The sequence below is a fragment of the Sinocyclocheilus rhinocerous genome, unplaced genomic scaffold (assembly GCF_001515625.1).
Source record: "Sinocyclocheilus rhinocerous isolate Xijiao unplaced genomic scaffold, SAMN03320098_v1.1 scaffold1008, whole genome shotgun sequence".
NCBI lineage: Eukaryota > Metazoa > Chordata > Actinopteri > Cypriniformes > Cyprinidae > Sinocyclocheilus > Sinocyclocheilus rhinocerous.
In genome coordinates this window covers 331287-340077 of record NW_015632723.1, presented here as the reverse complement: position 1 = coordinate 340077, position 8791 = coordinate 331287, and the positions used below count along the sequence as shown (strand labels likewise).

The window sequence follows — 8791 nt, the reverse complement described above, 5'->3', positions numbered from 1 at the left end:
TCAACAGCGTTTTCGAACATTTCATATAACGTTAGGCTATTTAAAATAGTTAGAGCGCGCTAAATTTGTAGCAACATCTCGATCGTCTGTAGCGGTCGGTATATTTAAACATCTACTGCCATTATCACGTTATAATATAATTAAGTCACAAAAATTAAATGAAATTATATTTTGTTAAAAATTTCTTTCATAAAGTTTAAATTAAGTGGACAAGACAAACACCAATCGACAATTTGACCAAAAAAAAAATACCCACCTAAGTCAATAATGCACATACTGCACTAAACCGCTGCAGTTTTACAATATTAAGGATGACCACAAAATTTACACCAGACAAAAATTGGTTCACCAAAACTATTACCGATGAACCATCAACGCCTTCAGTAAATGAGTATGGTTCAAGCAGATCCAGTGTGTCTACTTTTCCCAATTTCCCTGTAGACCTCATTCACCCATTACATTACTAATTTATTCCCTAGGTTTACTGTGGTTCTGTGGTGACAGGCTTGGCACAATTGGACACTTTTAGGAATTTCATGACAAAATGTGTTTTCGGACTCTGAAGTGCCTCATCTCGCAACACAATGGACAATGGGCATATGGGTGACCAACGCACACTGCTTTGAGCGTAGGATTGCTTTGTCAATGGCTACAATGGCCCCCTTGTTTTGTAGTACCTATAACCTCTTTTTAGGGGCATAAGCACTTGAAGATAGTGCTATCTATGCTGTCTTAACAAAGGCCAGAGCCACTCAAGACCCAAGACAAACGAAATGTCGCCAAAAATAGTGATTTGCATTATGTTTGAACTACTGCTGTAATACAATAAAAAAAATTTAAAAAAACATTACAAATTCAGTCCTGTGACAATGGAGAACTTGCATCATTCTGGATTTTAAAAAGAACATCAACATATTTGGTACCTATTTTGGTATTGTCAATACTAGTTTAACTTAGCGGTCTCTTTAGCCCATGGCAGTAGTCAACCTAAAGTTAAAATATCAAGAGATCACACTATATACACATTACACTAGCAGGCCATAAAAAAAAAAACTAAAAAAAAAAACTAGTTAAAACACCATCGTTCAGCGAGATTATATCACATCAATATGGAAACCCCCCAAAGGAAGAGTGAAAGAAAACTTTTAAACATCACCAGGTTATAAACACCCTCCACAATCCCCCAACCTACTTTAATAACCTGATATGACCTTTTTTTTTTTTATTCTTTCCCAGTGCATTCTTTCCCACATCCTTACCAGCACATTCTTGGGGTACTAGAGTTATCCAACCATCCAGGCTTGGGTTTGGTGACATGAGGATCCAGGATTTAGATTACAAATTACAATAATCATGCTAACAACAATCATAGCCTTCTGTTAGCAGAGTCAGAAGCAATTTGAGGTTACTGCAATAGTACAATTTTACATCCGAGAGATCATAAAACTATTGACTATAGATGCACACCGGACTGGAACAAGCTCACAGCATATATTTCATGTCAAGTAGACTTGCAAACATTGTGGCCTTCCTCATATTGCTCAATTTTCGAACTCTATTCCACAGCATGACTTTGCAAGAATTTGGGTAACTCAAGAAAAACTTCATGAATTCTTTATAATAAGGGTGCAGTTAAAGTGATAACTGGACTGTAGGGGGAACGTGGTAGAAAATAGGTGCTCATTTCATTAACATTGTGGGTTTTAGTGTGACCAGGATGTGACTCACTCTAATGGAATACTTATTATAGTCTGTCTTCACTTTCGTCATGCTCCACTGACTGAAGTAATTAAAATTTAAAAAATGACAAAAGAGAATGATTTATGAAATGGAATCCTTGTCGCCAAAAATAGTGATTTGCATTATGTTTGAACTACTGCTGTAATACAATAAAATTTTTTTAAAAAAACATTACAAATTCAGTCCTGTGACAATGGAGAACTTGCATCATTCTGGATTTTAAAAAGGACATCAACATATTTGGTACCTATTTTGGTATTGTCAATACTAGTTTAACTTAGCGGTCTCTTTAGCCCATGGCAGTAGTCAACCTAAAGTTAAAATATCAAGAGATCACACTATATACACATTACACTAGCAGTGTTGGACAGTCATCTCAAGTCTCTAAAGGACTTTTCAAATCAACAAAAATTAAGTAGGTTGTCCGGTCAAGTGCAATCAGATAGCAAAATATAAAAAACAGATTTAAAATCCCACTCTTAATATTTGCTGAAATAAATTAGAAAAAGCCTATTAACTCACTAAGACTGAACAATTTAAAGGCATCAAACAATATGACTCATTGTCATGAGAAAGATGCATGATCATTCATTATGGGGCTTCCACCAAGAAAAAAATAAATAAATAAGGCTTAAGAAAACAGTGAAAACCTGCTTTGCCTGTGGGCTGTTAAAGACAAACAGCAAGTCTCGACAAACACAGAAATACATGAGAACGTAAAAAAAAGTTTATTTAAAATTTTTCTCACACTGCGTGACAAACAGCACTATTTATTTCAGATTTTCTGGGTTTGGATGATTATAGCCCCCCCTCCCCTCCCATCACCACCCAAAAAAAAAGTTAAAAACCACAACAGATTTGCTGTATCCATGTAGAGACAAAAACTAAAGCTATTTTACAATTTACTGTTTTTACAAGAGTGGGAACAGCTTTAACTTTCAAAAGAGACTATTTAAATAGCCAAAACGTGAATGATAGAATGTTTTATGCAGACCGATTCATACAATAAAATGTGGATTTAATTTAATTTTTCAAGTCTACACATATAAAAGCCACTCCTGTATACAAGCTGATGTAGTCCTTTGCATGAAAACATTCCTCCTAAAATATTTGTCACTATGCAACCGCTCAGTATGAACTAAATAAAACTGAGATGCTTTGTACGGAGTACAGAACCAACAGTCATTGCAAACAGGACAAGGTCACTGACCACTGGGACTGTGACAACTCCCAGCTGGCCTCAGTTAAAGGGGGGACTTCCTTCAGCTGTCACCAAAATGTTGCTCCTATACTTGTGGTAGGAAAGTTGAGACCACAGCCATGGGAAGCCTGGAAAAACAATTGATTTTCTCATGGTGTGCCTGCCAGATGTGAAGACACTAGAAGGCATAGCGTGTTCGGATGTCTTCCAGTTTCTTCGACACCTCTGGAGGCGTGCGGTCCAATTCCTCAGAGACACTCTTCTGTTTATGGAGCTCCATGGAGTTAAACTGCTCACAAAGGTCTCCATCGATCACATTCTGGAAGCATACAAGCAAAGTCAGTGAGAAAGATGGCCAACCGGTGCATTAAGTTACCCAAATCTCATTTCTTTGCAAAGTGATGGACACTATTTTTTTTTTTAAGATACTACACAAAGCATAAGTGGGTAATTAAGAACGAATTAAAGTCTCCTGTTAATATTAAAGCTGTGTAATATATTAACTGTGTTTGTCCTTACCTTTACTGGGAAACGAGCAGAAGCTGAGGTGATCACGACCACACAGAGGGGGAAACTCAGAGTTATGAATCTCCAAGTGCTGGAAGAAGTCATGATCCTAAAGACAGATGAGACAAATACTTATTTTAACAATATAATAACATACTCTGTTACTTACGTAACCTCGGTTCCCTGAGATACGGGAACAAGTACTGCGTCGCTAGACGCTATGGGGAAAAACTCCTTTTTCTCCGAGGACTAAAGCCTTTACAATCATGCAGTGTAAGTGCACGGCCATTGGTTCGTGCAGTGAATAAAAAACTAGCGGAGCTGCACGAGCCTATGGCGACGAAGCCCGCCAGAATGGGCGGGGCCATCTGGCTATATAAGTGGGCATTTCGCCATAGGATCTCAGGTAAATTCGACTGAAGCGACACACTGAGTCATGCAGCGTCATGGCACGGCAAGGAACGCAGTACTCGTTCCCGTATCTCAGGGAACCGAGGTTACCCAAGTAATCGAGTACGTTCCCTTTCGATACTTCACTCGTACTGCATCGTTAGACGCTATGGGGAACCAATACAATCCCGCCGTGTCATGAAAGAGGAACGACTGCCATGAACTGGCCTTGAGCATAAAAGGCTCAGAGGGACCAATTATACGCAGGGTGAGCCCTGCAGGAGGCAAGAGGCTGAACTCACTGAGGTCAGCCCAGCCTTGGATAATCGTTCCAACGGTTTTGTACAGCCTCAGCACTACTGAAAGGGCCAAGATCGTACCTGAAAAAACAGGCAATGCCTGAAGAATTAGACCGCCTTAGGTAGGCACGTATTTATTTAAGCAGATAGAATCCGAGCCTGCAAGGCAGGAATATCCAAGTTATATAACCTGGTGGAAGTGGATGGCGAGGCCCAGTCGGCTGCCGCACAAATATCTGCTATGGACACACCGTTAGACCACGCCCAGGACGAGGCCACCCCCTGAGTGGAATGGGCTCACACCGTTAGACCACGCCCAGGACGAGGCCATGCCCCAAGTGGAATGGGCTCTGACTCCTATGGGGCTCTGAAGACCCAGGGAGGAGTATGCTAGCGCGATAGCGTCAACTAACCATTGAGAAATCCTCTGCTTTGTGACCAGGAACCCTTTGGTGCGGTCACCAAAGCATACAAAAAGTTGTTCTGACCGCCTGAACGGGGCGGAACGTTCCATGAAAATTTTCAGCGCCCTAACCGGGCAGAGAAAGTTAAACTCCTGGTCCTCCTCAGAAGGAGGAAGCGCAGAGAGAGTAATAACCTAGGCTCTAAATGGGGTGTAGAGCACCTTGGGAACGTACCCATGTCTTGGTTTTAGGACGACTTTAGAGTCATTAGGCCCAAACTCAAGACAGGCAGGACTTACCAAGAGAGCCTGCAAGTCACCTACTCGTTTAACCGATGCTAAAGCCAGTAGCAGAGCGGTTTTCAACGACAGGGTTTTCAAGTCTGCAGACTGTAGTGGCTCAAAGGGGGAGCCCTTGAGGGCTCTCAGGACCGTGGGCAGGTCCCACGCAGGGACCGTGGCGGATTGAGCCTCCTGGATCCTCTCAGGAAACGGACAACTAAGGTGGTCCGGCCCACAGACGGTCCTGCTATAGGAGCATGGGAAGCTGCTATAGCTGCCACATAGACCTTGAGCGTGGAAGGGGAGCAGCCCTTGTCCAACAGCTCTTGTAGGTAGGACAATATCACCGATAAGTCCCATGAAACTGGGTCTTCGCCACGGGTTGTGCACCAGGCGGAAAAGCCCGACCACTTAAGGGCATAGAGGCGTCTCTTAGACAGGGCTCTAGCCTGTGAGATAGTATTCAGGACGCTCTCAGGGAGATCTACTGATTCCCATCGAGAGCCCAGAGGTTCAGAGCCCACAGCTCGGGCTGGGGGTGCCAAATCGTCCTGTTCGCCTGAGAGAGAAGGTCCTACCTCAGGGGAATGGGCCACAAGGCTGCTGTCAGCAGCTGAGACGGCTCTGAAACCCAAAGCTGGTTCCTCCAGAGCGGGGCCACCAGAAGGACTCTGTGTCTGTGTTCCCTGACTCGTCTGATTGCCTGAGGGATCAGAACGATCGGGGGAAAAGCATATAGGAGGAGGTTGGGCTAATCGTGGGCCAACGCGTCCTTACTCTTCGAAAAATAAGTTGGGCAATGAGAGTTGTCTTTTGAGGCAAAGAGATCAACCACTGCCCTGCCAAAGATCTCCCAGATTCTCTGAACCGTTTGTGGGTGGAGCATCCACTCCTCTGAGGGGACGTTGCTCCGAGATAGCATGTCTGCTCCTCGGTTCAATATGCCGGGCACATGTGCTGCCCTCAATGAACACAGGTTGAGATGTGCTCACTCCAAGAGGCGTTTTACCATCTCAAAAAGGCGTTTCGAGGTGAGCCCGCCCTGGCGATTTATATAGGACACCACTGTCATGCTGTCTGAGCGGACTAGCACGTGGTGTCCCTTCAGGTCCGGTAAGAAGGTCTGAAGGGCTCTACATACTGCCATCTCGAGGCAGTTGATGTGTAGCCGGCCTTCTGCATTCGACCAGGAGCCAAAGGTCGGTCTGCCTTCGCACAGAGCTCCCCAATTCGTGTTGGATGCATCTGTCGGGACAACCTTCCTTCTGTGAATCAAGCCCATAGTCATGCCCTGCTTGAACCACTGTGGGTCTTTCCAAGGGGCCAGAGCTGTTACACCCTGACACGAATGCCACACATTGGGCGGAATTTGAAGTTTCAGCCAGTACTGAAGAGGTCTCATGCGGAGCAGGCCCAGCTGTTGTACCGGCGATGCAGAGGCCATGAGGCCCAGCATCTTTTGAAACATCTTGAGAGGGCGAGAGGCTCCGATTTTGAAAGACGCCGCGAGCTGTTGTATGGCCAGTGCATGTTCTGTCGCGACTACCGTCCTCATGTGGACTGAGTCGAAAACTGCTCCCAGGAATGAAGATCGTTGGCTGGGAGACAGAGAGCTCTTGCCAAAATTGACCCTGAGACCCAGGCACTCGAAGTGGCTGAGGAGGAGGGACCTGTGGGATATTAGCTCGGCTTCTGACTGAGCTAAGATGAGCCAGTCGTCGAGGTAATTCAGAATGCGGACTCCCATCTGCCTCAGAGGGGAAAGGGCCGCATCCATGCACTTCGTAAATGTGCGGGGAGCCAGGGACAGTCCGAAGGGCAGAACCGTGTACTGATAGGCCACTCCCTCGAAGGCGAATCTCAAGAATCGTCTGTGATGGGGGGGGCTACCTGGATGTGAAAGTAAGCATCTTTCAGATCCAGAGAAAAGAACCAGTTCCCTGGGCGTATTTGCGAGAGGATCTGCTTCAGGGTAGTCATTCTGAACAGCCGTTTCATGAGGGCACGGTTCAGGTGTCTGAGATCGAGGATGGGCCGGAGGCTGTCATCCTTTTTGGGGACGAGGAAGTAACGGCTGTAGAAGCATGACTCGCTCTGAGCTGGCGGAACCGTCTCTATGGCTCCTTTTACCAGTAAATTCTTCACCTCAGATCGCAAGACGTGAGCGTTCTTGCTCTGCACTGACGTGAAGACCACACCGCAGAACCGCGGGGGAGCGAAAATTTTCTTTTTTAGGCTCGCCGGATGGCGGCAGGGGATGAGCTGGTGTCTGCGCTGAACGCTGAAGGCGGCTCGTAAAGCAGGCAGGAACAGCAGAGAGGCGCAGAGGAAAAGGCAGCTTCTGTCTGCAGCAAGGTGTGTCAACGGCGAGCACTTCAAGTCCCGTAGATCAGCGAAGGGAAGATCGTCTTCGCTGAATGACAATTGATCTGAGATCCTATGGCTCTGGCAGGCTTTGTCGCCATAGGCTCATGCAGCTCCGCTGCCGAGCCATTGGTTTGTTTTTTATTCACTGCACGAACCAATGACCGTGCAGTTACACTGCGTGATTGTAAAGGCTTCAGTCCTCTGAGAAAAAGGAGTTTTTCCCAATAGCGTCTAGCGACGCAGTACGAGTGAAGTATCGAAAGGGAACCTTGTTCAATCACAAATTAAACGGTGCCAAAGCTTTATTCCTTTAGCTATCAAATACATTAAGTAACTAAAGTTACACCATACATGTCACAGTCTCTACTCTGATGGCCTGAAGTTAAGAAAGTGGCCTGACCTGAGGCGTTCACCTCTTCTGCTTCAGTGGTTTTAGACTTATGAAAGATCATTGCACGATAGCACTCCTTGTGTAATTACTGGTTATTCACAATTTAAGGAACTGTACCTCATGAGAAATGAACGGCACCAGGATGCCAATGCCTCCTGATAGCGTGGTGTATACCAGGGACTCTGATCCTCCAGGGATGAGGGTAGTTTTCTGGAGGGATAGCACCGTCTTTCCTATGTGATAGTTAATAATCCCCTCGGCCTGTGATCAACAGGGGGGGGAAAAAAAAGGACAAAAGGCATTTTTTGTTGTTGACATTTTTCAAAAATATATAATTATCTCACCTAAATGTTTGATCATGCAGTGAATTTGTTTTTACAATGGGGCAATTGCTGCACAATAGCTTACACACAGTGCAAGCCTGATTTCGTGAGCTGTATGTGAGGCGGCTTTATGTGTGTGCGCTTTGAGTGTAGGAGAGCGCACGAGTGCTGAATGGTTTAAACACTGGCAAGACTTAAAAAGAAATGCAAATGATAAACTTTAGTGATGATGCGACACTGCCTCGATTGTGTAAGAGACAATTCCCATCAACACTGCAGCATGCAGCTCGCTTATAGTGTAGACACGATGTGATTTATAGCCATTCGCGCATTTTGAGAGGTAAAGAGAGAGAGCGTGGTGATTCACTCACGCTGTTTGCGACAGAGATTGAGTCTGTGCCGCTCCATGTCATGCAAGACCTTTCACAGCAGGCGCGCCGTCAGCTTGAAATCGGTTTATGAGATCAGCTTTTATAGAGACGGCCGATCAAATAGTGATTAGGCCTGTCGTGATAATTAAATAACCGTCTTTGACTTTCGCTTGAAACCCATCCATCGTTTCCTTCAATATGCGCGTCATTTTTGCTGCGTGCACCTTCGCGCTCGTGCTGACGCGGGGAGTATACTCTCTAAGCGCTGTTTCATTATGCTTTCAGTTTCGTTTGCCGTTTGATGTTTCTCATATGCAACAGAAATTGCAGCGCTTATGAGTTGACCAATGCGGTGGACGCGCAAGTGCGACCGCACACAAACAGGCAGAAAAAATGGTCACAGTCTGGAGCCCTGCACTATATCATCTGAAGCCATTCCATATCTTAATGTGAGGGACAGAATTTAGCAGTGTTTCCCCTGCCATTATATTAGGGGGGCGGCCCGCCCCCCCCCCCA

At 45.3% G+C, this 8791-nt stretch overlaps 1 pseudogene; it reads right to left on the bottom strand.

The window, feature by feature from the left end:
• Positions 1-2453: 2453 nt before the first annotated feature.
• Positions 2454-8791, bottom strand: part of LOC107742892 (splicing factor 3B subunit 3-like) — a 35448-nt pseudogene continuing 29110 nt past the window's right edge.